This window comes from Urocampus carinirostris, chromosome 4, assembly GCF_059441175.1.
Source record: "Urocampus carinirostris isolate Australia breed hairy pipefish chromosome 4, RoL_Ucar_1.0, whole genome shotgun sequence".
NCBI lineage: Eukaryota > Metazoa > Chordata > Actinopteri > Syngnathiformes > Syngnathidae > Urocampus > Urocampus carinirostris.
This window is the reverse complement of record NC_142352.1, coordinates 25688656-25714602: the sequence shown is the minus strand read 5'-3', so window position 1 is coordinate 25714602 and position 25947 is coordinate 25688656. Positions and strand designations below refer to the sequence as shown.

Below are 25947 nucleotides of genomic sequence, written 5' to 3'. Positions count from 1 at the left end.
CCACTAGTATTGAACCTGAAGTCGCAAAAGTAGCAGTCATTGTCATGATCATGGCTGCTAGTAGCTCACGGTATGGCCGGTAGCATCAGGCTGGCTAATGCGTATAATAATATATAAAAGCAAGTCTTTAAATAATTAGTCATTACAGATTTCACAAAGCAATTTTAATTCCAATTCAGTGTCTGAAAGGTGCTCTACAAATACATTTTGATTTGACAATTTGTTGATTCAGTTCTATTCCAGTTCTATAGATAGCAGTACTGTAACAGGTTTCTTTGGCACATGAGAACTGAAATTGAGGAAAGCCTCCAATGTTCTATTTCCTATATCCAAACCCCTTTTATATCTAAATAGATATTCCACAGAAACAGCCTTTCACACTGTCTTTGTAATGTGCTTGAAACAGAAATAAAAAAAAGAGTGGAATTTGAGCGCTACAAGCAACTCAAGGATGCACTCATCAAAGGCAATATTTTGTACATCTTTCTCTTTTATTTATTTTATCACTAAAGCCATCATAATCCAGGCATAGATTATGATCTACCTTAGACTTTTCAATTTTATCGGCACACTAGAAGAACAATTAACAGTGGAAGTTAGATTATGTTGGTTTATATCCCCTTTAAAAGAAAGATATTCAATATCATGTGAACATAACCAATCACCCACATGCAAACGTAAAATACTTCCTTTAATTAACTCCATCACAGACAGGCTTGTGGTCCGCAAAGTCACATTGTAAAAAGCCCCAAACTGTCTGTGGTGCAGCTGGTTCTACGAGCTGTTGAAAGATACACAAGAAAAAAAATTGGGATCGCAAACCAAACTGTGACTGTTGATATCATGAGACAGGAACTTGTGGGACCGCAGCCAGACAGTTTCATTGTTTATTAGCGACGTATCCTGAAACACACACCAGATAAACCGAGAAGTCGAGTCCAGCTCCAGTGAGTGATAAGCAGGCACAGAGGAATTTACCGGTAAATTGTTTGTAATTTAATCAACGTATTGTATTTTTTATTGCCACAGTAATTTCGGCTAAAGTCAAGGACGTAGGTCTGGTCTTGGCATTGGTAGGGACCAAATTATGCCATCCAGCAGGTTTTATATAGATTGAAAACCACATTAAAATAAGCAAAACTAAGCAGACAACATTTTCTAAATTTAGCTGAATTATTTACCACCTACTAGTTGAGGCAATTATGTTTATTTTAAGGTAGTTTTTTATTTTATTTTAAGAAAAAATAAGACAAATTATACTTGTAAATAAGCAAAAGTAGATTAACTTTGCTCATTTTAAGTTTTTTATGTTTTGTTTGACTACAAAAATAACTTAGAATGTCTTTAAAAAAGGAAACAAATGTTAGTGTTATTAACAACTATATACAGGTATGTCTAAAATCAATTTCCATATACCATAATCAAGCATTGATTAAATAAGTTACAAATTAATGAGGGACATTTTCTGCAATTTTTGCAGTTTAAAATTAGTTCAATTTAGTCTCGGTTAAGATGCATATAACTATTTTGCATGATCTATCTGTCATTGACATAATGACAAAAAGAATAGTGGCATATAAGCTGTCTTAATGGAAAAAGATTAAACAGAAAATGGATAAGCAAGGTAGTCGAGCAGGGGTCACCAACATTTTTAAACGGAAGGCTATTTTTTTGCTACTGATTGGGGCGCAGGGCTACATATTTTATATGTTTTTCCAAAATAGCAAGTTATAATGTTACTATGTTGTTATAGAGTTAACAACAGTCGGTCATCATTAGAAGTAGGGTTAAAATAGTCTCAATCAACCACTAAAATACCATGCCAGTGAGAAATCAAATTTCCTAAAAAAATCACAATGACCAATAACTGGTGAACCATTTTCAGAACCGGTCTGGTACTCAGTGATTGTTAAGGGTTACCACGTTGGTGACCCTAAGACCCTGGCTGCAGAGGCTGGATGCATTGATTCCAAGGATGTTTTACCCTCTGCTTGTTGTTGCTTGGCCTTGATTTTGCAAGTCTTAACAAATAAATCAAATGAAATATAGGAAAGCAATAAACATGGGGCCAAACTCTTTTGTCTTTCCCTAATTGATGAGTTATTCACAAACTCCTGCTGGTGACTCACACTGGATTCTCAAGCCACTCAATCTGGAGGAGGCCTTTCTATAGTGGAGTCAGACAGTGCATTGATGAAAAGGATGCACTGAGGAAAGTAGCACATTAGTGCCAGTGCACCAAAACGCACAGCCGGCAATGTCCGACCATACAACGCTCTACTGTGTACATTTGCAACCTCCTGCATTCAGCACACATGTGGCACAGGAAGGAAGGTTTTTATGTGCAACTATGCATAACTAAGTACAAAAATAATAGTGCGTATGTCATTTACCCAAACTGCCACTACTTGTAATACTCAACCATAAAACCAACACACAAAAAGACACAACCACGCATGCGGGCACACACAAAGGCACAGGCACACACCATTGTTCTTGATCCTTTCAGCCAAAGAATTCCCCCTGTGCTTTCATTTCTCAGGTCATGTGTCTGCAGAAACAGTCTATGCCTCTACACTCATTCCGAAACATGATCAGTGCAGTGTTCGATCATGAAAAGAAGTGCATGTCTGACCTAAACAAAAAGAGAATTTCTTTTTCAGCGTTGCTTCACCTTCAACTAAATGTATGAGTCACCCCTTGGGACGGCAGACTGTAATTCATCATCACAGCGACAAGGGTAGAAGTGTTGTGATTACCAGTTATTGAAAATGTAATTGCAATATTTATATGTGTGTTTGTGGCTAGGATAGCTATCTGGGTTTGATTTAGCTTGGCCTGTGCCATGATCTTTGCAATCCGGAGATGGAATAAGAGCTTGCTCTGTCCACTCCACGCATCGGCCCGGTATTGCAGTACCTCCGGGAACGGTGCATTCGCAATGATTGCAACAAGGCTATAGGGCTAGGACCTTAGCTTAGCCTTTTGGCTGAGAGTAAGTGTCCCGGCTCCTAGGCTTTGTAGCGTATAATGAACTGACCGATAACGGATAATGGATAATGAATAACGAAGATAGATCAATAACCCTTAAAAACCCCATTTATTATTTGGTCACATCACAAGATCATCAAGACCGGACAAGATAAAACTCCAGGGCACAGTAAAAGAACTCTGTTTACAACACCTAAAAAGGGACTGGAGCCAACTTTGCCACGACACTGAAAACATGCCAGGACTTTCGGGAGTGGAAAAAGCTATGCAGAGCTGCGTCCTCAGTGGTGCCCAGGTTGTTAAGCGATCAGTGAACCGTGATTTACAATAAATGAGATAATTAGAAGATGAACTCCTATATGCAAAAGGTGAGGTTGTGAACAAATAATTAAGTGTCTGAAGGTCCGTTCCATTTATCATGCGAAAAATGTAATGTTTTTGTGGGGGAACTCTATACAATTTATATATATATATATATATATATATATTTCTTATTTCTGCACTATGTTGCCGCTAATGTTGTTTTATTGTGATATTTTAAGTCTTCATTATGTTTATACTGGAGTGCCCCGTCTTGTAAATAATGTTTAATACATCTTAATCAATGACAATTCTTTTCTATTACACATAATACATTTGAGGTGTTTTATGTTTTATCTGAGTTAAAGCTGTAAAACAGCTTTAATGTTTGAGTTAAAGCACCTTTTGGTGACTTTTGAGTTAAAAGTAAAAAAAATGGCCACTGTAAGTTAGTTTGGTCATGTATATAATATACTATTAAATAATTTCTTAACCAATTCAATATTGAGACCATTGTAAACAGGGGAGCCCTGCACTTGTAACAAAGAACAATTGGACACTTAGTAATATATGACTCATATCAGGCGGCTTCAAGTCAAATTGCATCAAAGTGAAAAAACAGGACACAATTTACGAGTTGTCATAGCCTGAGAATTTCCTCGTGGCGTTACTCGGACTTCCATTTCCTGGCTAGCACTGTGTACATAATGTTCAAGATGCTGAGCATAGAAGGATAACACAATGAATAGGGCTGCAACGATTAGTCGACGTTGTCAACAAAAATTGATAACAGAAATGAAATTCATTGTCAACTGTTGTCGCCAAACATGTTTTCCCAACAGTGTGAGGCGTCTCTACATGAATAAAATATCTGCTGGGAGTCTCGCACGCGCAATAGCCAAAAGTGTCTGTCTGGAGCGGTAAAATAAATGTCGGCGTCAACATCAACTACGCGTATGAAAACTTCTAAAGTTTTGTAGCATTTTGGCCTAAATACGGCAAATAAAAAGACTACTTGCAAACTTTGCAAAGCAAACCTTGTGTGCCATGGCGGTAGATAAGTGACACACAAACATTTTAAAAGCACGTCAGACAGTTGAACAAAAAGGAGTCTGACACGCCATGGTCAGTTTCAAGTAACATTCCAAAAAATAGTTTTGATGACATGCATTCCACTTTTTACACAAGTATATTTCGCTATGAAAGAGAGATTGAGTGTTATAAGGCAGACTGTGCCTGACAAACGTATTTGAAATTAAATGGATGTAGTCTGAAGAACAAATGTCAGTTGATAGAATGTAAAACAACAAAGTTGTTGAAACGGTTTCATTTAAAGCGCTTGGGACTGGGGTAGTGGTCCCTCTTTTCAAGAAGTGGGACCGGAGAATGTGTTACAACGACTGGGGAATCCCACTTCTCTGCCTCCGTGGTAAGGTCTATTTGGGGGTACTGGAGCGGAGGGTCCACAAGGAAGTCGAATCTAGGATTCAGGAGAAGCAGTGTGGCTTTTGTCTTGGCTGTTGGACAGTGGACCAGCTCTCCACACTCTGCAGAGTCCTCGAAGGTGCATGGGAGTTTTCACATGTGTTTTGTGGACTTGAAAAAGGCATTCAACAGTGATCCTCATGGAGCCATGTGGGGTACCGGACAGTCTTGTCCAGGCTGTGCAGTCCATGTATGACCAGTGCCAGAATTTGGTCCGCAATCCTGCCAGTATGTCGGATTACTTTCCAGTGGGAGTTGGACTCCGCCAAATCTTCTTTAGTCAATGATTCTGTTCATGACTTTCATGGACAGAATTTCTAATCCTCATGATTGCATCTCTGCTTTTTTTCAGATGATTTGGTTCTTTTGCCTTCCTCAAGCCGTGATCTTCAGCTCTCACTGGAGCAATACTCAGCCAAGTGCGAAGCGTCTGGGATGAAGATAAGCACCTACGAATCCGAGACCATGGCTCTCATCCAGAAAAAGGTGACGTGCTCTTTCCGGGGTGGGGATCCTGCCCCATGTCAAGGAGTTCAAGTATCTGCTGTTCTTGTTCATGAGCAAGGTTAGGTTAGAATGGAAGGTGGACAGATGGATCAAGCAGCGTCTACTGTCAGGCAGACCCTATACCATTCTGTTGTGGTAAAGAAGGAGCTGAGACAAAAGCCAAAGTTCTCAATTCGCAGGTCAATCTGTTTCTACCCTTACCCATGGTCATGGACTGTGGGTCACAAAAAGAACAAGATCTCGAAAACACGAGATTAAAATAAGTTTTCTCTGCAGGGTGTCTTGGCTCTCCCTTAGAAATAAGATGAGAAGCTTGGTCATCCGGGGTGACTCAGTGTAGAGTCGTTGCTCCTCCGCATTGAGATGACCCAGCTAAGGTGGCTCGGGTATCTAATATTGAAGGCTCCTGATTGCCTCTCTCTGGAGGTTTTCTGGGCATGTCCTACCGTCAAGAGTCCCCGGGGATGACCCAGAATTAGTTTAAGAGATTACGTTACTAGGCTGGCCTAGGGAACGCCTGGTATTATGTTGCATGAGTTGGATGAAGTGGCTGGGGATAGGGAGGCTTGGGCTTTACTGCTGAGGCTGGCTGTTATCCCAGATAAGCTAAAGATGATGGATGGATTGATTTTATCTATTATATATTTGCCTGTCCCTAAAAAAAAAAAATCGAAACAGGTTTATTCATATTTATGTCCATACTGACCAAGACCAGTGCCCAATTGACTTTAAACTGCATTTTTATTTCGTTTTTGTACAAATCTAGAGTATGTTCAATATTTCAATGTACCAATTTTTCTTGTGTTTATTATCATTTGCCACATAATTAAATAAAGAAAAAAATGATTATCCGATTATTTGGCTAATTGTTTCAGTAGTCTAGTCAACTGATAAAATAGTTGTTATTTGCAGCCCTACACAAATGGTGGTGAGACGTTCCATTTGTAGATTTGTCTTTTCCAGCCCATCATTTTCGCTTTACTGCGCATGGGCGCGGAAGAGTAATTCGGCACACAATAGCTTCTCTTTGTTGTCTCGTTGCTGCTGAGCTCCGCTGACAGCTTGCGTGAATAAGGCTCAAAGGTCACCGCCCGCTCCGGATTGTTTGATAGCGGAGATAGAGGACACCCACACACCCAACTTCACCTTTATTGTTCAACAAAGAGCTAGCTATGCGGCTTAGAACCTTGCAAACAACCATCATATCAGTTCATTTTCAATGCTGTCTTGACTAGACAGGTTTGTTCAGTGGTCATGCTTGTAAATCAAATGATCAATCTGCACGAAATAAATCATGTTTAATCCAGAACAGGGGTAGCAACCTTTTTTAAGCTCGAAGATCCTTTTTGAAATTTTTTTATTGAACACTGCCTCATTCCAAACAAAATCGTCATGAAACAGCCACAAAACAATACAAAGACATCAAATTTAAGGGAACAGAAAGTGCTGTAGAAATACATAGAAAAAATAAAGTAAATAGATAAAGTAGAAAGAAAATAATAATTAAGACATATGTCATTCAATATTTTACTGTTACTAAGTAGTGCAAATGACTGCATATATCAGGGGTCGGCAACCTGTGGCTCTAGAGCAGCATGCGGTTCTTTGGCGATGCCCTGGTGGCTCCTTGAAGCTGTTTCAAAAATGTTTGGAAACGGAAAAAGAAGATGTAGAGAAACACAGTAGTCCCTCGCTACCACGCAGTTTACTTTTCACTGATTTGCATCGCGCATCGTGTTCTTCATTCTGATTTGCTCAACACTCTCCCTGCTTATTGTTATTTGACGGTACAGTAGTTATCCTTGAGCCTGTAAACATGGTTTGTTCAATGCATAAAAACTGTAAAACAAAGGTTTCACCTTCACAGATTTTGCCTATCACGGGTTATGTTTGGAACCTAACCCCAGATAACCAATGGATCACTGTATATGTATTTTAAATCTTGTTACTGTAGGACAACCGCAAAACAAACATGTTCCTTGCAACAAGGCTAGAACATTTTTTAAATATTTTATGACTGATGTATAATTTTCATATTTTTTAAAAATGAACAACGCTAGTATAAGCCTTTTTAGTTTTTTTTTTGCAGCACAAGAGATTTGAGTTATTTTTAGTATGTTCCAGCTCTTTCAGCATTTTCAGTTGCTGAACCTTGAACTAAAATATTCATTTCTGAAGTAAGAATTGTTCTCGTTTCCACTTTTATTATTATTATGTTATTCCTATGTTGAAATTTTAGGAATTGGCTAAATTAGGCTTAGTCAGTCACAAAAAATTTTACTGTACCTTGAAAATGAGCACTAATTTATTTAAAATATGATTGATATGATCATAATCCGAAAAAATATTAAACACTTTTTTTATATTTTTCCCAGTTATTTACATCTTCAAACTTCCGAGATTATCAGAATGATGGATAGCTTTACGAAACAGGTTTGTGGGCTACCTACAGAAAGGCCTACCATGCAATTTAGAGGTAACATCGGGCCTAAAAAATTGGAGCATTTCGGCAACGTGCAGCGAAATGTAACTGAACAAAATGGCACCGAGAAAGAAAATCATATTCTGCAGATAACGGGATGCTAACAGTGAAATATGCAGCCGAAAAGCAGGAAAAAAGTTTGTAAAGCTTGTAAGCTATTGGTGAGAAGCGGAAATGACGTCTGACGTAAGCGACGTAAAGGTGGAAAGAGGAAGCAGCGCACTTTCTGCCATGACACAGAGGATGAAAATTTCTTTGGATTTAGTGATTAGGAGTTAAACTGAGAGTTTGGTATGCATGTTCTTTATGATACGAGTTATCTGATTAATATAACTTTGGCCCTAAAGTGCGCATTTCGGCGCTGAACTGCAGCGCTGAAGTGTGTTACTCAAGTACTGTTACTTCAGAAAACTATTACTCAAGTCTAAATAATTATTTAAGTAAAAGTAAGTACATGCTTTGCAGATACTCCATGAAAGTAAAAAAAAAAAGGAAGAAAAACAAAGAGGGAGAAGCCTAGCCAGAATTCGGGCCGGTTTGGGCAGGGCCCAAGATCTTACCTCTAATGTAATTTACATGCAGAATGCATGGAGTTAAAAGACCATGTCAATACACTATCAATACTGTCGCAGCTGACCCATTGATTATTATTTTTTTTTAGATCTTACCTCTAATTTAAATTACATGCAGAATGCATGGAGTTAAAAGACCATGTCAATACACTATCAATACTGTTGCAGCTGACCCATTGATTATTATTATTATTTTTTTACAAATGTCATTTGCATACACAATGCTGCGTTCCTGTATTTCCTGATCTTTTTAAATGGCTGTATTCCGAAATTGCTGCAAAATTCTCTGCTTCCATGTGGGCAAATTAAAATAAATAGGTCTGAAAACTTTTCAAACTTGCTTGCACTGCTGGAAAAGTGCACTGTGCAACAGTTTTGTACAAATGCAAGAAAAGATGCGTGCTTTTTCTCATTCTCATACAATCAAAGTGGCAGAATGAAGTATTGTGGCCAGACATGTTAGGTTTGCGGCTCGGAAACAGCAACTTTCATATCCTCAGCTCCTGTGGAGACTCGCAACACTTGAAAGAGTTTTTCAAGTAAGGTAAAGCAGAAATGAGTACAAAAAAACGTCTCAAGGTGCAGTCCCAGGAAGAAAAAAACATAACTGGAATGCTCCCTAGGCTAAGTGTCTTTGTGCATGTGTGTGTTTGTATGTTGCATTCTTTCTATCACCATGGAGATGCTTCATGAGTGTAGAAGTGGGCTAAGGAAATTGGAGGAGCAGGTGGAACGCTGCTGACATTTCTGTCGGGGTCGGGAATAAATCAATAGAACAACACATGAATGAACAAAGGGCAGCTTATTATAAAGCCTCAATCACACACAAACTCACACACAGCCTCTGCTGTCACCTTAGGTGGGGGTTCAGACCGTTTAAATTGCCACCAGGGGCTTTCTATTCCTCATTATGCAAAATTATGTCAACACTAAGGGCGGTGAGTCACACATTTGTTGTATCATTTGCATGTCATAGTGTGTGAAGCATCTTTCGCTTCTTCTTTGAATGGAATATTTTCAGTGCACCATTTATGTGCCCCCCAGGTTATAATTTGCGAAGTAATGATCTTAAACTGAACTTGAAATCAGATAATTAGCAACATATTACTTCCTACGAGACATTGGGGCTGCACGATTTTGGAAAAAAAACGTATTGCTATTTTTCAGACCTATATTGCAATTTCGAAGCAATTTTCGATTTTAAAAACAAAGTGCATTTTCTGTGCTTTTTGTTTTTTTGTGAGTACATTATCATAGTGAGCAGTGTTTCTCAGTGAATCTTGTGAGGCCCCGGTGGGTGCACAGTCCAGGGCAGTGTCTCAAACATGCAGCCTGGGGGCCAATTGCAGCCCACGGGGTGATCGTTTGATGCCATAATATCAATGTTTAAGGACCAGTTGTATTATTTAGCACCTCCAAGTGGTGGAAAAAATCATTAATTACAAAGAACAATATTGATTTTGAAAAATAATTAACTATAATCGAACGATGATATAAATGTGCATTTTTTTTAAAATACTTTTTGCTCGAGAAATTAACATTTATTTTACATAACATTAGCTCATTGTCAGCCATCTTACTACTAAATTTTTTTTGCGTATTATACAGAGGTTCTGTAGCTAAATCGGTTAAAATTTGTTTTTTATTTTTTATTTTATAGTTTATTTATAGCACGGCAAAGTTAATATTTTAAGTTTTGTTATCCATTTTTTTCAGAAATTCTATTTTGTTTTTTACTGTAAAAAGCTAAAATTGTTTTGTATTTAACAATTTTTTTTAGATCTGCAAATATTGAAATATATATATATATATATATATAGTTTTTGTTTTTCGGGAATCCTTTATTTCTCTTAACATTTGTTTCGGGTAAAAAAGCTAACAGTTTATTCTTATATCTAATACTGCATTATTTTGTTGCACTGAGAAGTAAATATTTTTACTTTACATTTTTTGTGTTGTTTGTTTTTCAGGGATTCTGACATTAAGAGTTGCTTAGTCAAAACAATTTAAAGGTTTAAATTGGGTATAAGTTCACTGGAGATTGACAGATACCGGCATGGGGATTGCCAGCATTCGACCTGCTCTGTACTCACAAAAGCGAGATTAAAAACATGGTAATTGACAAATAAACCAATTAAGCTCAATAACGAGTGAGTGGACAAAAAAAGACTGCAAGCCGCACACCAGCGTGTTTGCTCTATTGTATAGCCCTTTTAAAACCCGAACTGTGACAATTGTAGTTGGCTCAACAGTCTTACTCAAATAACCAACTATAAATCCTTGAAAAAAACGCAATGTTTTACGATTCTGCAATAGCACCACACCACATCGCGATATCAATTTAGATTTTGGTCAATTGTGCAGCACTACTACACATGTATTTCCTTTGAAGCAACATTGGCTGCAATAGGAGTGCAAAAGGGAAATTCTTTGGACAAATATTGTACCAGGAATACCCAAACAGAACGGGTTTCAATTATTTGTGACTGTAAATACATGTACATGGATTTTTTTCAAACAGGTAAGGTTGAAAAACACCAATTGGCTCATAGAAATATTACAGTAGGTAAAAAAAAAATCAACTTTTTGACCAAATAAAACCTTGACTCAGAAAGCTTTGAAGACTGTTTAAAAACAGGGTGCACCCAGTCTAGTACAGTTCACTGGATTGACTGCTTTTGCCCCATCTGGGTGTTCCGCCAGATGCGGTATTTATGTCAACGGTACACCTGACAATTTGGGAATATATCATTATATGGACTGTGCTTAAATTATAATCGAGCGCTACTTCATCTTCATGATGGAACACGTTCATTTTACTGTGTTTGTGGGTTTTATAGAAACCTTGCTGGGTATTTTAATTGACAGCAATTTAGTCTGCCAGCTCTTATTGGAATTCGGTGACAAAATAAGACTTGATTTTGAACAAACAAAAAAAACGATAATAATGTCTGGTGCAGGAAGTAGAATGCATGTTCTGTGGATTTTGTAAGTCACAAGTGGATTGAGTTACTATGTCAGAGAAATTCTGCCCAAAATATGACCTCATGGGCCAATCTTTTCAGATCATTGGATACATTTATGTCGGGCAAACAGATAATATAATAAAGTGGACAATGCCTCGGTCGCTTGTGACAAATGAGCAGCTCACTACATAAATCAGCAGTGCAAGATATTGCATTCACTTTATGCGTGCCAAACTCATCTCTTTATCCCATTTCTAAATCTGATCGATAAAAACAAACAAAGCATTGTGACCTTTCTTACATATATCGAGTTAGAGCTTCTATTTACCAACCCGGTACAGATTTGTAACCCAATACATGCCTAGCAAATGCATTTTAATCTTTTCTTAATCATGTTTAAACACAGCATGATCATGACTTTTAGGTTTCTGTGTGAAGGAGAAAAGAAAAATCATAAGCCAATCTATTGATTATTGTTGAGCAGACTCATTCATGCACATTTAAAATGGTATACATTTTGCACCATCAGTGTTAAAACATATATTTTGCGACTTACTTTTTTAAATTTTCTCTTTTTCTGTTGCTGCTATATGTTAATGCATAAAACTGTTAAACTATATGCCTTGCAACTTATTTTGGGATATTTTTGTTGCTAAACGTTATTGCATTTCCTTTTCATTGCATAGGGCCAATCTTTAAGCACTACATTGAAAATATTTTTTGCCTATTTATCCTGACTGTCTTTTCTCTTGAAAGTCTTTATTACAAGTTTACCCTAGAGTGTCATGTCTCATCTTGTTGCATACAATGTTTCACAACATTGATATCAATTAAAATAAAGGCAATTCAGTTCATGAGTGATGAGTAAAACACCCCACTGTGAAGAAACCACAACATGAGCTCATTCTTATGAAAGAGCAAAAAAAAAGAAAGGCCTTCTTATGCACAAAAATGTCACCCCATTTTATCTTTTTGGGTAATTCTGGGTTCATACAAAATTTTAAATTTTTTTCAACATAATTGTGTTCGCTGTATGGCACATCCATATACTGTACAGTACAAAAAGTAAAGTGAACTCAAGCCAATGTGTTATTGTCAGTTTCCCAATTTTTATTTGGAACACGAAGTTCATTGGAAAAATGCACTCCTTCTGCCTTATTGTTGTGACCACTCTGATCACAATGGAGAATCGCTGATATAACAGCAGCTTGACAATCATAAATGTGTGTCAAAAATGTTTTGAAATAGCTAACAATAAGATGCTAAGCCAAGCTCTTTAAATTGTCAAGTCAAGTCATGTTTATTTGTATAGCCCTTAATCACAAGAAGTCTTGAAAGGGTTTTAAGACTACTGATTATAAAACAAACACCTGAATTAAAACCTACATGAGGGCAAGGAAAAACTTGAAAGCTCAGCGTCAGAATGACAATACAAGGAAATTATTATTATTTTTTATTATCAGGAAATTAAGAAACCCTGCGAAGAAATAATCCACTCTCAGGATGACCAGGCTGCAATGGGTGTTGCAAGGAACATTTTTTGGGATTAATTAAATAATACAGTTAAATATTACAGTGTTTAGCGCAGTTTAAAAGAGGTGTGATCATTGTTAGTCCTAGAGAGCTACAGTCCTCCATTTTTTTTTGATGTATCGCTCTTCCAACCAACCTGATTCAAACTATCAGTTTATAAACCAGCTCTGGAGAAGTTAGAGGGTACGTTCACATGCTGGCAATAATTCGTTGGAAACAGACCCTTGCCAAGATTACAATTTTTGAAGCCATGTAAACGAACACAATAATCAGATTGCGAGTTTCTTATTGAAATAGTTGGATTAGTATTTTCCTTTTACGGTTACTTGTGAATGTATAGCCATTCAAGCAATCAGATTGCTTGTGCGCGGACGCAGTTTCCATCATCCATGATATTTATATGGCCCATAGCACTGTGGGACTTGTACAGAGACAAAAGATGCACGCAAAGTCCGTCTTGAATGGATTCATCGTTTTCATGTGAAAAGTTAAATGCGGAAAAGACATTCTCTAACGAAATGACGTTACTCTCGCTTCAGCCTTGTAATTGGAATAGTCACATGTACACAGGCTACCCGTTTGTCGATAGGTAATTTATTCGGATTGCTCAGCATGTAGCGCACTCTTCTTGGGGCTGAGAGGTAGCAGAATGGGTCCCTGAGTCCTCCGAGTTAAATGTGTTAGTATCCATGGGCAAAAAACTGAACCCCTAATGCCCCCGTTAAGCAGGTAGGCGCTCCGTATGGCTGTCGCCGCTATTGGTGTGTGAGCGTGTGTGTGAATGGGTAAGTGTGAAGCACATTGTAAAAAGCACTGGAGGTCTTCGGTGACTTAAAAAGCGCTATATAAATGAAGACCAATTGCCATTTTGTTTCCAATCAGATTATTGGTGGCATAAAAACATAGTCAATGGGGCTTCTAATTATTGAATCAGGCATAAGGAAGGATGGACATAGCCATTCAAAATTGGCAATATTGTGGCTCCGGAAGTCACGGGTCCCTACACCTGTTTGAATGGGTTACTTAAGTGGCTTTCACCCTCTTCAATAAAGTCATACCAACATATCACTAAAAGGCTTGGAGACAGTTTATTCTGCATGGCCATCACCACCCTAAACAAGCGCTCAAAACCGTGGATATTATAAGCCTATTTTGCGACTGTTTTGGTAATTTTGGTTGCTGCTCAATGTTCATTGCACTACTTTTAATTGCTCTAGTGCCATAACTTAAGCCAGCCTCTAAGCATTACAATATTTTGTCTGTTTAACTTGAGTCTTTTATCTTTATTTCTTTTCATTATATTGTGTATTTTGGGGTGGGTTTTTTTCTGTAAAAGCCTTTATTTTTGCACTAATACGATCCCAAAACTGTATGTAACATCCTACATGCCCACATTTCTTGTGTAAATTCTAACCTTTATCTTCTTTGTTCCTTTATCTTCTTTGTTTTCTTTTATCCTCACTGTTAAATGTGACACTGGAGTGCCATGTCCAATTTCGTTGTCACAATATGTTCGACCCATTTTGTAACAATGACAATAAAGGTATATTCTATTCTATTATATTCTGGGGACAGACATTGAGAATTAGCTTTGACTGTTGAGGTTTTTCCTTGCCCTCATGTAGGTTTTAGATCAGGGGATGGTGTAATAATAGTCTGTGGTTTGCAATAACCTGTGCAGCCCTTTGAGACTTTTTGTGATTAAGGGCTATACAAATAAAAATGACTTGACTTGACTAAATGTTATAGTATGTGACATGGGTTTATAGAGCATTATTGTCCCCCCTTTTCAAATAAACCAAACTTAAGTATTTTAAACGCATTTACCTTGGAGTGCATACAATGTCCCACTCCATTGTTATCAATGACAATAAAGACAATACAATTCAATATTGAATTCAAAAAGTTTTTCTGAAATTACTTAACCAACAAAACACTGTAAAAAAAATATCAGAAAATCATTCTGTTTTTTATGCATCAATAGCTGGAATTCCACAGTATAGCTAGTTTACATTACAAATACATCGAGTAAAAATACCTGAAGTGTTTGTAGTCTTGCCGTCAGACTCCAGTCGACTCAGGGGACTTTTGACGCGTCTCGTCGCTGGAAACGCCGCTTACAAGTAACGCATTTGGGGAATTCGGTTCCAAATGAAGAAGCAAAAGTGGCCCGAAAATGAAGGATGTAAACCCGGCTTGGCTTCTGGCGCTATCTGCGCTCCGTTCATCCACCTACCCGGGCAGGTTTCGGGGAGATATTAGGAAAGGGGACACCAGTGTCCACCTGTTGTCCCCTATATATATAAAAAAAATGATGTGGGCCTTTTCTGAAATATAAAAATTCTCGAAAAAAGACGAAGTGGGTTAGGTTAGTCAGAGCATCGGTTCACAGGGATCTTTACCCCGGGGCGACATCAGCCTAGTCAATGGGTGCGAGGTGTAAGGTAGAACAGCTCTTAGTCATACATTTTTACATACATGAAGGGTTCCGGTAGAAACTGTCACAATATAAGGTATTGTTCAAGGTTGATCATGTCTTACTGACAAAATTATTTATTTATGGTGGATAAAAATATCAATAAAATTATTATGTTTAATAATAGTAAATTTAAAAGTATTAAGTACATTGAAAATAATTATGACTGAAACGTGTTTTTTTATTTTGAAGGGCGCACATAGTAGTGAATATGCTGCACTTATGAGTGCGGCTTTACTTTCTGTCTCACTATCAATGTCTAAAGGAGAGGCTGCAGACGCATTAAGATCAAATGACGTTTTTAGGTCAAAATCTGAACCTGAATATGTTTGAATTGGAGTGGAAATTCCTTTGAACAGAATAGTATTTATTTTCCATTGTTAAAACCCAGTGTACATTGCTTACAAAGAGATCAGACGTGGTACTCCAGGATAAACATGTAAAAGATCTAAATAAGTGTAAATTATCTGCATTTATATAGCGCAAATCAAGTCAATGAAGACCTACCAAAGGGTTTTACACTTTTCCCATTTACACACTAACTAACAGTGTCATCCATGCAAGGCAACAACCTGCTATCGGGGGCATTAGGGATTCAGTGTCTTGCCCAAGGACACTTCGACATATAACTAGGAGGAGCCGGGAATCAAACCTGCAAACTCTTGATCTCAAGACGAGCGCTCTACCTACTGAGCGAACGGCTTTATTTCTGTCAGACATTCTCGTCCCAAAGCTAATCAACCTATGGCTCCCACCCTACACCTGTGATTAGATGAAGGACTTTCTGGTAAACTGCCCCCTGTAGGCGAAGCTGGGTCCCCACATCTCATCCGTCCGCACGCTCACACTGGCTCCCCCTAAGGCTGTGTGCTGAGTCCTCTGCTCTACTCCCTCTACACCTACACCTGCAGACCGACCCAACCTGGGAACATCATTGTGAGGTTTGCAGACGACACAACGGTGGAGGGGATGATTCAACCTGCTGCCCTCTGGTAGGTGCTACAAGGCCATATCAACATTCTCAACTCCAGTTTGAAAAAAAAACAACAAAAAAAAAAACCCTACCGTATTTTCCGCACTATAGGGTGCACCGGGTTATAGGGCGCACCCCCAAAAAATAGTTTTTGGTCCTATATCTTCCATAGATAAGGCGCACCGGATTATAAGGCGCTACAATGGGAACGTCGACAAAACAGTTAGATGATTCAGTCAAACTGATTACCCCCTTAACATTCCCAAAGCTTGCAAAGAAGCAAATACGTGTCGTAGACACGTGCGGATGCAGTGTCCGCACGATGTCACTCAAATGCATCATTTCAAATATCATTCGGAAGGTTAAAGTCTTGGGATTCAAGAATTGCCAACCATTCCTTAGTTTCTATTTTCTTCTTCGCTCGCAACTTTACTGTTCATATGACAATAAACACTTGGAATTGAGTTTAATTCACTCAACTCATCACAGCAACATCAAGATTGTTCTAAAACAAGATACCGGGAAAATATAAAGCCGCATAGCTCACCTAAGTTCTCACGTTCAATAATGATACGCAACCATGGTCTTCTTACAACCGTGAGTGTAGTAAATCCAGGAGAGTAAAATATTTACAAATACAAACTAATGAAACATGTTTCTTTATGGCGTACTTTAGCAAGCTTGCTATTCAGTCATCTTTTTTGGCCAATTGCAGGGTTTGTTTTGGCCCTCTAGCCTATCCGAGGCTCCGAATAACTTCAGCCAATAACGATCGATTTAACTGATGATTGACACATCTTTTTCGGCCAATTGCAGGGTTTGTTTCGGCCCTATAGCCTATCCGAGGCTCCGAATAACTTTAGCCAATAGCGATCGATTCAAATGATGATTGACACATTGGTTAGCCAATGAAACGCCGGTACATAAATCCCAGCATTCACCGCGGACTACTCCACGTTCGGGGGAAAATCGAGTCGGCGGCTGTTGCGTAAGTTGCGAGACCTTGCGATTTAATATTGAGCCATATATAAGGCGCACTGTATTATAAGGCGCATGATCAGCTTTTGAAAAAAAAATTAAGACTTTTAGGTGCGCCTTATAGTGCGAAAAATACGGTAATCCGGAATTAATCATCAATTTGCACTGCCATATGACAGCATATTTGCACCTCTTCAGTCACTTTATATATAGCCGACAGTAGCTCAATACAGGTTTAATTACACAATTTTTCTCACCTTATTTTGTTCTATTTTTATTGTAAATATTTTCTAATTCGGCACAGTTCTAAGGTCTTGGGAACCTCCTGTGTGGCACTTACTGTGCGGAGTTTGTATGTTCTCCCTGTGCTTGCGTGGGTTTCCTCCGGGCACTCCGGTTTCCTCCCACATTCCAAAGACATGCATTTCAGGTGGATTGGCCGGTCCAAATTGTCCCTAGGTGTGAATAAGCGAGCGAGTTGTCTGTCCCCCGTGTGTCCTGCGATTGGCTGGCAACCAGTTAGGGTGTCCCCTGCCCACTGCCCGATGATTGCTGGGATGGGCTCCAGCACCCCTGCGACTCTACTGAGGATAAGCGGTGCAGCTAAGGAGATGAGATGAGATATTTTCTAATTCCTATTAATGTGTGCACTTGTGGTGAAGCTCACATTTTGTTATACTTGTATAATGACAATAAAGATATTCAATTCAATCAAAAAAATTAGAATTAAGAAAAATCATATGATTACCGGTATATATTTTTCTATACATCAGCAAGACCTTTTTTCACAGTTTTGTATGCTTTTTTAGGGCAGTGATGCTCTCTGGAAAAAAACCGTCCCTGAGCCTGTTAGTCTTTGTTTTAGGGGAGCCGTCAAGACTTGGCAGAGAGCATCCGATGACTTTCTGGGCTGTATTTATGACTCTGTAAAGTTATCCCGTCTGGTGTGGTGCTCCTGGCATATCACGCTGGATGCATGCAGGAGAACATTGTTTACCGTATTATCTTAATAGGGTTTTGTTTAACATGTTAGGGAATAAATACCATTTTGCAGATGAATAAAATTGCTGCACGCTCTTCATTGCAGATAAATGTTCTGTTATTTTTTCCACCCAGTACCAAATGTACCCCAAATTCACAACTAATTCCACAAAATTTAATTTGTTTTGCACATGAAGCACCCCAAAAATGTATAGACACCCCAAATACAGTTTAAATATACAGGGAATCAGTGGAAACTGTTATTTAGCATACAGAAGGTGGCTGTGTAATTAACAAATGAAGAATAACTTGTGTGAATTTCCATGACAAAAATGTAGATTTTTCCTTGAACATAGTCACACACAAAAAGCTAGATTTTTATCTTCTCTTTCTCGTTTCTGAAAGAGTCGAGGCAAGGCAATAAAAAGTGCAAGGCAAACATTACAGTTGACTTTATGGCCCTGCAGCACTGACTAAGTCCCTCTGAGCTGACACAATACCGCAGCAAATTAGCAGTCAGTTTACTTGTTCACTTTGAGCGTGTGGGGGATGTCGTTAAACATGTTGTTCAAATAATTTAAAAAAGGGGAATATAATGGACACCTGGTGTGTTTGCTTTTTAGGGTTGGGCTCATCTTAAGCGGGATGTAGGCCAAGGTTGGGTAATATTGGGTTAAAAAAATGACAGAGGAGGGAAAAACAGGATTATTTATTATATCTGATGATAACGAGTCTCGATTCGATATCTCTGCAATGCATGAGGAAAACAGATGATGCAAGCCTATTTCATTCTTCTTATATTGAAAATACAGGTCAGTCTCAGAGAACTTCAATTTTGTGATAGTTGTTTTTTCCCGGTAATGCATTTAAAACAACAAAATGTCATACAATCTGTATTCATTACAAATCAAATGGAATATTGCAAGTCTTTTTGTTTTGATATTGCTGATTTTGGCTTACAGCCTGCCAGTATACGTTTTCCATTACATTCTAATACTTTGAGATGGAATCTTTGAGTTTTCACCACATACAGCAATATAAAAAACAATAAATTACGAACAATATTTAGTTACTTGGTAATGAATCCATAGGGTATGACATTTTTTTTAAATTGCAGTAGACAGATGAAAAACTATTTTTATTTTCTGTACATCAAAACATCTACATGCACATGTTCTATTTCATTCTACATTTCTTTAGAAATTGACCAGTTAATTAAATTGGTTTTATAACCTTCTGTATTAAATCAAAGTAATATAGCACAGGGGTGGATGCAGCTTTTACATGTTTTTTGGAGCACATCCCAGCCATCTCTGGGCAGTGGGCAGGGGACACCCTGAACTGATTGCCAGCCAATCGCAGGGCACACGGGGACAGACAACTCACTCGCTCATTCACACCTAGGGACAATTTGGACCGTCCAATTCACCTGAAATGTATGTTTTTGGAATGTGGGAGGAAACCGGAGTGCCTGGAGGAAACCCACGCATGCACGGGGAGAACATACAAACTCTGCACAGGAAGTCTGGAACTGGATTTGAACCCACGCAGGAGGTTCCCATGACATGAACTGTGCCGTACAAGCGCTAACCACTGCGCCGTTGTGCTGCACTCAATCATATATATATTATATTATCATTATATTTTTATCATTTTTGTTTGGCAGGCTGAAATAAAAGGCCTGATGGGACATATGTGGCCTGCGGGCCATAGTTTGCTCACACCTTATTTAGACTGTGTGGGCTCAGTAACACACTCCCAACCCAATCGCCGTCTGGCTGATAACGACGGGTAGGCAGGCGGAATAACAACTGCAGTGCTCTGCGCTGTGAAGGCATAAATAAAAGCGTGAGAAAGAGGGAAGTCAAGTACGACACGGGAGTCAGCACAAGACGAATGATTCCACGTTCCAGTAATCACATGATCCAGGTGACCGAAGCAAAGAAGTTAATAGATGAGCCATGAGCAGAGTAAGGTGCAAATTCCTGGCACCAAGCTGTGACTTGCTCGAAACAACGCATACACCTTTGCACGACTCGTAGAGATACCCACATCGTTCAGTGTCTCCCTCAACTCCAGTCAAAATCACTGCAGACTCAAAACAACTCCTCAGATTTCACCTTGGCCCCCAGAGCAGCCTTCTTGATCTTCCAGGTTTTGTAAACCAAACCAGATCCCGTTTCAAATATCCATCTTTTATAGCGCTTGCCCTTATTGGACTTTGGGGGGAGCTGGCGGACATCCCAGCTGAAAGACTGGACTGGTCACCAATCATGGTAGGCTGGATCCAAACAAACAAGGGTTCTAATACATTTGATGAATTACCAAAGTCTTACAGTCCTCGATCTAATAAGGTGAACCCCGATGTATCGCGGGGTTACCCGGGATAGGCGAAATCAGAGAAGAAAAAAAACAAACAATAATTATGCAATTCAATACTTAATTATAAATTAAAATCAAATAGGCAGCACGGCAGCTGAGTGGTTAGCACGTCCGCAGCACTTCTTCTGTGGTCATCGGATCAAATTTAGCTACCAGGCTTCCTGGGCAGTTTGCCTGTTCTTCCTGCGCTTGCGTGGGTTTCCTTCGGGCACTCCAGTTTCCTCCCACATTCCATTCATGTGAGGTTAATTAGCTGGTCCAAATTGTCCCTATGTGTAAATGAGCGAGCGAATTGTCTGTCTCTGTGTGCCCTACGACTGGCTGGCAACCAGTTAAGGGGCTGTCCACCGCCCGAAGATTCCTGGGGTGGGCTCCAGCACCCCCGCAACCCTAATGAGGATAAGTGATGCAGATAATGGACAGATGGATGGATGAAATCTAATAGCAAACTGTATTTACAGATCATGACATTTGTTTAACAATTTTATTATGGTATGCTGTACCTGTAAACATTTATTCATTTATTTTGTAACCACCCCTACTCTTTTAGGAACTGTTTAGCCAATCAGAATCCAGAACACAATGCATGATGAAAATCTGTAAAGTAGCGTGAAAGGTGAACCGTGTTACAGCCAGGGATTACCTTTTTCAAGCTTTTGTTTTAAGGAGGAAGCTGAAGAACATGAAATCCCCACACAGCTGAGACTTGATTCTCATGTGCTTCGTAAAGACTTTGCAAGTAAGTACAATTCCATCCTGTAATTTTTGAACTGTAATTATTAGCCATGCGTCCCGAGACTTGATGCTTAAGAGAAAAGTAGAAACCATGAAAACAAAGCATGGGATCATCAAGAAATACAAGGAAGGTACATACTTCTACCCTCGCTATGTACAATCGGGACAATCATGAGGACCATTAAAGCTAAGGTTTTTAAATTTGTTGAAATTGTAAACCGTCGTCTCCTCCCCCATCCTGCATCCACCCGCTAACTTCACTGTACCAGCTCAAGTCATTTCACGCCAAAGGTCAACAAAATCTAATATTTTCTTTACTTGTATGCCTATTTCCACAGTAATGTTATTTCATTTTATAAAAGTATATTACATATAAGCAATGACAACTAGATACTATTTTGTTACTCTTTTTTAGTTTAGTCATGTTTACTGCTACAAGGGCTTGAATCGTTTCCAACCACTTGTGGTAGTAACTACTGCTTGTACTCATCTAAACCTCATCACTGTAATGTGAAAAATACCTTTTTTTCAAAAGTTTTTTTCAAAATCATTGCTTAATGGTTCATTTAAGAGTTATGGAGTAGCCGTTTTTTAAATCTGTTGATGTGTCGCTTTCTTTGGGAACAATAAAAATATTAAAAAATCATTTTTGGGAGTCATAATAGTGATTCTACACCCTCTTAAAAAAGATCATTTTAAAGATGTGTTTTTTAACATGAAAATAAATATATGTTTTATTTGCAGAATGGAATGTACACATTAAACTCAAAACACGAGCAACCACAAAAAGCACCAAAAACATTTTTACTTTGTTATTCCCCAAAATTTTGTTCCTCAATTTTTTTGTTTATTTTTTAAAGATTTTTGTTTACGTTTTGATTTTTTTAACCATTTTTATTTACAAGTGATTCCATGTCAATATTTTGGGATTCGTGTAAAAATATTTAACTAAATAAAGAAAAACAAATTGGTGGGCACTTTTACTTGTATTCCACGCACATCTCTTGCATTGTGCACATCTGTTTACTGACCAAAACCACTAAAAGAGAAAATATGAGCGCTTCAAACCCACATACCCTGTTTGAGGACCAAATACTCAGAGAGCCTAAAAGTCTGTGGTCGCGTGCGCTCAATTCTGACCAGGCAAAAAAAAAACCTCACAAAGTAGGACACACGGCATGGCATTGTTTTTACTTAAACAAGTTTGTTTAAACAGAAAACCAGATCTAGGCCAGAAAAACACTTGTGACATGGCATGAACAAGTCAAGACTGGTCAACTGACTAGAAAGATGGTAAATAAACAAATACTTAGACAAAACATTGCATAGCTGACAACCCTGAGTGACTGTAATGTGCAACAGTCAAGCTTGGAAGAAAGAAAATCACATTTTTTACTTCAAAAATTGCATTTTCTGTTTGAGGGAATAAAGGACTAACTCTCAAATCGACTAGGCCGAATTATATCTGCAAGGACCTTTTACACAGAATGTTCGGAGGCACTAATTTCGTCAAAGTAATGCAGTAAAATTAGCAATTGCAGAAATTCCTTTTTTCAAGAAAATATTTCACACGGAAAAATGACATAAAAAAATAACTATACTTGAAGAGTCAATTACGCACAAAAAAACGTTGAAGCAGAGCATCTGAGACGAACCGTGGAATTCGTGTCATGCCTTTTGCATGACGGAACACCTCAAGAGTGTCAGGACCGGAACAGATGGTAGACCCAAACGCGTAACATTTTCACACCAAGCTTTATGTACGGAAGTGGGGTAGTGATGCTCGGGAACACAAACGCTAGCAATACGGCGACCACTGAGGAGAAGAAGCGGGGGAGAGAAGTCAGGCGTGGAAATCAGGAAGCCAGGGACAGACGAGCAGGATACTGGACAGGACGTGACAGGTGAGATCGATACCTGATGCAGGATAAAGGTGAGGACAGGACAGGCGGGATCAATACCGGATACACGAACAACATACCAGACAGGACGGAACAGACGGGATCGATACCGGATGCAGGATACACGAGCAGGATACCGGACAGGAGGGGACAGGCGGGAACGATACCGGATACAGAATACCAGAGCAGGATACCGGATACTGGATACCCGAGCAGGATATCGGACAGGACGGGACAGATGGGATCGATGCCGGATACAGGATACACAAGCAGGATACAGGTGAAGATGAGACGGACGGCATCAATACCAAATGTATAATCCAGGTGAGGACGGGACAGGCGAGATCGATACCGGATATTGGATACCGGACAGGAGGGGACAGGCGGGATCGATACCGGATACAGGATACCAGAGCAGGATACCGGGTAGGACGGGACAGACGAGATCGATACCGGATACTGGATACACGAGCAGGATACCGGACAGGACGGGACAGAGTCAAAATGTTTGTTTTGCAAGTGCAGAGGTTTGTTGACGGACTGACAAAGAGTGAATGGATTACTGAGTTTGAATAGGAGGGGAACTAATCAGGCAACGAGCAACAGCTGGCACCAAACGAGCAGGCACAGGTGAGGGCAATGGGTAAACGTGACAAAGAGGCAATGTGCATGTTAAAGCCTTAATGTGTAATATTTGACCACTAGATGGCACTGTGTTGTCTAGTGCAAGCGAGGGCCAGGGATACACGGCACAGCGTGGCGGCAGGATGCCGGATAAATATGGCGCCGATCAAAGTGGGTGTAAAAGAAACACAAATTTCTTGACCTATGATATTTAAAAAAATAAAAATTATCATTGGTATCATAGTTAAAGTATTTTGCCTAGGATTGAAATTAATAGTTTTTTTTAAAGGATGGAAGATTTTTTGTACAATTAGGAGGCACTTACACACAGTCCCTTTAAAGGAACATCAGTGACATCAGGTTGTCTCTTAAAGGCCAAGGATGTTTAGGAGCAGGCTAATACCCTATTTGCAAAATAAACGAAAATCATATGAATTTCTTAATGATTATATTTAAATCATCTAGTAAAAGGTCTCATCAAATTCAACAAAAATGTGTAAGTGGAAATGTATGATAATGTGTTCATGGATACAATGACATTATAATTGAAATGGAATTATTGTTAATTAACAAATGTGAATCAGTAAATCAATGATTTCTTCCCTGCCAAGTCTTCAATTTATTCTCATGATTCTTATTGACATTTCATCTGAGGATGTCGAATCATTAAGTAAATGCTTCAGTTACTATATATTTTACTGGGCGGATATTTAACCCCGTGTGTTGACAAAAAATACATCAGTGCCTAAAGCTTAGATCACCTGTTTTAAACAACTGTGATTTTTTTTGGTCAAAGGCAGGAGTAAAAATGGGTGCTTCTTTTGTCTCTGAGGCAGGAAGGTCAAAAGTTAAATCCCAGGCTAGGTCAAATAAAAGACTTACAAAAATAGGTCCCACCACCTCCTTGCTTGACACATGGCATTTAAAGTAGGAATTGGGAAACTCCTAGTGATGGAAAAGGAATAAGTTCATTTTGCTTATAGAATTCGAATCCACATTGTTGTATATCATTCAAAATGTATTGTTAAAATAAAAAAATAAAAAATCAGAGTCCAAAATATCCTGCGAGATCTTTTAGTCCAGCTTATTCTTAAAAAAAAACTCTTAATCTTTTAACATAAAAGCAACAATAAATGTTATATTGACAGATATAAAAACATTTTTGCTTTTTAATCATTCTTTATTAAACCATTGAGCTCAAACAATGTCGAAATATTCACCTGTTCAAATCCTGATACAAAAAAAAAACAATATTATCAAATTACAGAGAGAGAAAAGGTAATAAAAGGGGTCTGAACGATATAGTAAATGGATGGTTTAAGCAAATAATTAACATTTTTATTATTATTGATATCATTATAATTATAATTATTTAATTAAATGTCAATAACTGTTATTATAACTAATGTTATTATTGTCATTATTGGTGTCTGAATGATACTTAGTTATTAATAGCATTATAGAATTATTAGATGAGTAAAACTAAATAAATTTTGGTATTATAATTATTATTATAATGATTACTATTATAACTTTTATGTGACCATTAGTATTAGTATTAGAATTAGTAGTATTAGTAGTATTAGTATAAGTATTGGTAGTATTGATATTCAAATAATGCAAGTTAGCAGATCAAGCTAATAATTAAGCTTATTATTATTAATAATATAATGATTATCATAGCTATTATTCTTGTTGTTAGTATTATTATCATTATCAACTATATGTCCATTCTTTTTGTTATTGTTGAACGTTGTTATTATATTGCTGTCACCATCACATTATGCCGTTCATCACAATCTGGATATTTTCTTGTAAATAAAACGATGAGGTGAATAAATATATTGGTGATGATGGTGAATGCCAAACAAAAACTGAATTAATGGGGATACAATCACATAGATATTCATCTAAATGAGAACACATAACAGACATGTCCTTCACGTCTCATAGTTAGGGCAGACAAGTGGGAGCTTTATGCTGGAGGCATTTGGCTCAAGCTCTCATGCCTTGTCTTTTTAATGTACAGATCAGGATACTTAGCGATGGGTGGTTCTGCTC

The 25947-nt window shown here is 38.3% G+C and overlaps 1 protein-coding gene and 1 pseudogene across 1 annotated transcript in view; one reads left to right on the top strand and one right to left on the bottom strand.

Annotated features, from left to right (window-relative positions):
- Positions 1–15279, bottom strand: part of adgrg1 (adhesion G protein-coupled receptor G1) — a 28621-nt gene extending 13342 nt beyond the window's left edge. Inside the window, exon 1 of the mRNA XM_088333960.1 lies at positions 14875–15279. The gene's annotated coding sequence lies outside the window, so the exon portion shown is untranslated. The remainder of the gene's footprint in view (positions 1–14874) is intronic.
- Positions 2810–2941, top strand: LOC148367143 (U2 spliceosomal RNA; annotated as a pseudogene).
- Positions 15280–25947: the final 10668 nt, after the last annotated feature.